This window comes from Acyrthosiphon pisum, chromosome X (assembly GCF_005508785.2).
Source record: "Acyrthosiphon pisum isolate AL4f chromosome X, pea_aphid_22Mar2018_4r6ur, whole genome shotgun sequence".
Classification (NCBI taxonomy): domain Eukaryota; kingdom Metazoa; phylum Arthropoda; class Insecta; order Hemiptera; family Aphididae; genus Acyrthosiphon; species Acyrthosiphon pisum.
The window spans coordinates 120,630,808-120,636,126 of NC_042493.1; the positions used below are offsets into that span (position 1 = coordinate 120,630,808).

General features: G+C 25.4%; 1 long non-coding RNA gene across 1 annotated transcript in view; it reads right to left on the reverse strand.

The window, feature by feature from the left end:
• The window catches only part of LOC103308280, a 2,090-nt gene extending 1,171 nt beyond the window's left edge, over positions 1 to 919 (reverse strand). The window contains exon 1 of the long non-coding RNA XR_510386.3: positions 783 to 919. This is a non-coding gene — a long non-coding RNA (uncharacterized LOC103308280). The remainder of the gene's footprint in view (positions 1 to 782) is intronic.
• Between the last annotated feature and the right edge of the window lie 4,400 nt (positions 920 to 5,319).

Here is a 5,319-nt window from a genome sequence, read left to right on the forward strand (position 1 = left end):
AGCTATTTTAGTACCGAACGAAATTGAAAAGAATAATATAAGTGCATCCTTATTGTTGATGAACGAAAGAAAGTAAGACACCTGAGATAAGTGTTAAATTTTAAAAATGGTAAATGCCTATTATGCGTAGAAAATTTATTAACTATTCAATTTTTTTTATTTAAATTAAATTATTTTACCTAATTATTGTTTATTATTATTATGACAATTAATGTGAACCCAACTATATTATACTTACCAATTTGAATATTGATATTTTATTTTAACTATTTAGCTGTGTCTATACAAGAAATTGTTTGTTGTGTATTATGACGTGTATTGTGTATACCAATTATATTGTAATTATTATTTATTTATTATTATTATGACAATTAATGTGAACCAAATTATATTATACTTACCAATTTGAATATTGACATTTTATTATAACTATTTAGCTGTATCTATACAAGAAATTATTTGTTGTGTATACTTATTATTTTGTAATTATTATTGAAGTAAACTTCTTTCTAGAGGTTTGGTTGGAAAAAAAATTCTAACGAAAAATGAAACGACACATTTGTTCATTTATTTATTTTGCAAGTTATGTACGGCTTGCATATTTAATTTTATCGTATTGATTTTTCTCACTCTCTTCCTAATTCACTTAGAATATCACGGGCCCCAATACTTATGAAAGAAGTTTTACTTCCCCAGAGTGTAATGGTGGACTCACACACTCGTTTTCTTATTTATTATTATTATGACAGTTAATGTGAACCTAACTATATTATTATACTTACCAATTTGAATATTGACATTTTATTATAACTATTTACATGTATCTATGCAAGAAATTGTTTACCAATTAGATATTGTAATTGAACATTTGAATTACTAATAATTATTTTTATGAACTATGAATGTTTGTTAATATTTTTTGATATTTAATTATTTAACATTTCATAATCTCTTGAGATAATAATATCACATAATAAATATTTTCTGTGATAATACTGATAAATGTTTGCGAAGATAAGAGGTACGATTATAAGAGCATAAGGCCGCCATCTTGCAGCCATTCGGCGTTTTCTGTCTCTAGCCGCTTGTTCCACACAATAGCTATTATATTGAGTACAAAATTGTTACATTACCCAATGTGAGGTTAGAGTGAACAACACACATTTATTGAAAACAAAGCGACACGAAATTATAAAAATAATTTTACATTTAACTAATTCAAACACACTGTATCCTAATTTTTTAAATAATTCAAAGGCGTAATGTCAGTAAAAGAAATGGATGCATTGTATACTCAACGCAAGTATGTTGTCAACGATTTTAGCTTCATTCAAAATAAATATTAGTACCTAACACATTTTTGTATTCACTTTTTAGAAATGAAGTTTCGTGTGATATTCAATTTGGAACGGTTGATGGTACTTTAGTGTACGGACATAAAATTGATTTGATATCAGGTAGTACATATTATTTTCGTGCAATACTAAGTAATTTTAATGAGACCAATAAAGATCTTGTTTAGTATTTAGTATTTATTTATTTTAACTTACAATATACTACATACATGTTATATAATATTTACATATTTCTATATTAAGTTGATACCTACTCCTTGTAAGCAAAGCTTGTGGCGGAAGAAGGGAGTCTTTTACATACTTATTTGTATTATTACACACTTAATAAGTATAGCTTCAAATTCATTTTTAAACATAATAAAAAATAATAACTTATTGATAATATCTATAACAAAACAAATCAAAATAAATATACAATAATAATAATGAGACACTAGTCAAACGATCGCATTTACATATTTTTAATTGCTAATTTAAATTTATTTACATTATAATATATTTGCTTAATTTCCATAGGTAGTTGGTTAAACGATTTAACAACCTTAATTTATATAGTAGTTTGACATTAATGTGGTATTTAGTTTAATTAGTCTTAAATTTCCATTGTTCTCTCCTCTAGTTTATACTCGAGTTTATATATATTATGGTAATATAATGGTAATATAATCACTTTTATTCGTGAACACTTTAATGATTGATCAATTTTTATTCAATTGTTCTAATGTTAATATTTTCAATTTAATAAATAGATCATTGATTTGAACCACATTAATGCAGTTTTGGGTACTATAATAATTTTTCATTAGGACTCTTCTTAGCATTCTCTGAGTTATCATTAATGGTTCTAATACATTGTTATAAGCTGATCCCATATCAAACCATACATTAATATGGATTGGACTAACGCAAAGTAGGTATATCATTTTCAGACTAGGAAAATCTAGGACGTTTCATAATTTCTTAAAAAATAACATTTCCTTATTCAATTTATTACCATTTCAACGTATGGTTTCCATTTTAGGTGCTCATCAAATATTACACCTAAATACTTGGCTGAAACAACTCTGGATAAATATTTACAATTTGAGTTACATCTGTCAGTTATATCCAAGTTATATTACTTATTTTACAGTTATTGTTATGTAATTTAATTATAATTTGTTCTGGCTTGTTAGAACTGGATAATGCAAAGGGTATAAATACTGATTTATCTTTATTTTACATTAAGCTATTTTTATCATAACAGTTATTAACTAATATTAGTCCTGCGTTTGCTTTGTTTTCCACTTCCTTCCAAGTTTCCCCCTTCAAAAATACAACCGTATCATCTGCAAAAGCTAGTATATTATTATCTAAATTTAATAAATCATTTATATAAATGGTAAATAATATCGTAAATATATACTGTCCCTTGTGGAATACCATATTTTACTGTACACGGATCACTTATTTTATCACTAATTTTTGTTGATTGAGATCTATTTAAGAGATACGATTTAAACCACAACCATAGAGTGTTATAACATAATACAATTTTCAATTTTTTTAGTAATAAATTGTTTTCTATTGAGTCAAAAGCTTTAGCTATATCTAAGAATATGCCTAAGCATATTTTACCTTTGTCTAAAAATTTGTAGATTACATTCGAAAAATAAGAAATCGGCAAACCATATTGCCTCTAAATCCAAATTGTTTATCACTTAGTTTTGTTATCAAAAGTGAACCGGTTTAATTGCATCTTAGTACATTTTTCAATAACTTTGGCTATGGTAGAAATTAAAGAGATTGGTCTATAATTATGTAGTTCTCTTGTATCAGCTGCTTTATATATTGGACATATAACAGTTTATTTTATATATGTGTGGGAATATACCTTTTTCAAAACTCAAATTAATTAAGTGTGTAAGTGGTTTCATAAGAAAATTAGACTCCACCGTTTTACAACTATTAGTAGATTAATATCTATACTGGAGAATTATATAGACAAAGAAAATGTATAGGTATAATTAACAATTTGATTAGTCATATACTAATATAAAATTGTTTTAAATGTATATTGTTGATTTTAAAAGTTTTATACTATCTGCACACACTTACAGTTATATTTTGTAAGTGCTACAAGTGCTGAGTTTTTACAACAACTGGATGCATCAAATTGTCTTGGTATCAGAGCATTAGCTGACTTACATAACTGTGCGGAATTGTTATCAAGCTCTGATGCATTAGTAAAATTTTTTTTTTTATGTGTCAACTTTAAAAATATATTGAATTTTAATTACGTTTGTTATAGGAGTAACTATATAAGATGGTTTATTGTATGTTATAGGCGGAGAATTTCATGGTACCTTAGAAATTTACAACCCAATCACCAAAACTTGGACAATGGATATATTGTCAAAACAAGAAATTTATGGCGGAGTAGACGTTAATTGACCATCACATCATAAATAATCAGCATAAAACAGAATGGTCTCAGTGTTGTCAGCATTCTGTACATATTTATGTATAATTTATGATTAAACGTGTATTGTTCTATACATTTTTGTTTTTGTGAATGTTTTATAATTTAAATTCGCAAATTAATTAAATAAGTTATACAGTTAATTAGGTTGCACTGTTGCAGTATACTAGCAAAGCATTGTAATATTTATTATTTACGTTATAATATCTTATTGATTCTTAGTGGAGTAATCAATGTATTGATATAACAATGACCTATGCTTTTTTTTGTGTGTGTGCATCTGTAAACAAAAATTAATAAGAAAAAACGCTTAGATATTCAATTTTGGCGGTGATTTCTGTAAGGAAATGCATTATACTCGGTACTTTTTAAATCAACTTTAAACATTGAAGATTCCCAGAACTTTTCTAAATTTCTAGGAAAAACATAACAAAAAAAAGGTGGGTAAGTGGATTTCGGTCTGCTGTACAGTAGGTTACAAGGGGTAACTGTATAATGGATGGTATTAAATTTCAATTCAATGATATAATATCATTGAATAAGAAAAACGATTCTGAGCGGAGGCGGTATGTCAGTCTAGGTATAAGACATAATATTATATATGGTATTAAAAAAAATTTACCTATAATAGATACCTATAATAAGTTCCAAATTAATCATATCACAATATACATTAGGTACTTATAACGCGTTATACAATATGTAATTTCGTCCAAAATGACTATAAAAGTAAACTGTGTAAATGTATTTTTTAGATTTTTTTGTAACAGAATTAATAACTTATGTGGAATCTTCTAAATTTTCAATTCTTAGATACAAAAGTTGAACATTTTATAAATTTTTAACTACAAAATAATTATTCAAATTAAAATTTGATAAATTTTGTCAAAATTCGATCTTTAAATGCTTATAAAAAAAAATTGTGCCTATGTATTTTTAATATTTTTCAACTGATATTGTAACAATATATCAGGAGCTTTGTATTAAATTTTTACACTTTTTGGCCCAACAGATAAAACTTTATTGATATTTATAGAAAAAAAAACTAAAAAAATTGAAAAACGAAAATGTCCGTAAACAGCTTAAAAAGAGTCAAAATATTTTCAAAATTGTATGGTGTACATGAAATGCTAATATAAATATTGAGTAAAATTTTCATGTATCTACAGTTATTCGTTTTTGCATTACAACAAAATAAGGAAATCGCTACATTAGAAATCGAGTGAATATCCAATGTTGTAAAAATTAGAATTTCAAACGATCATAAAAATTTAATTTGGCTTTCTTATAGACATTTTTTTTTTGATAAATGTATAAAATCTTACAAGGAATCTTGTATTACATTTTCATATCTTACATTTAAAAAGAAAAAATTTTATGAATTTCTAACTCGAAATAATTTGCAAATTTTCGTGATTTTTCCATATTTTGTAATTTTTCGAACTTTAAATGCTTTATAAAAAAAAAACTGTGACGAACGATTTTTAATTATTTTTTCATCTG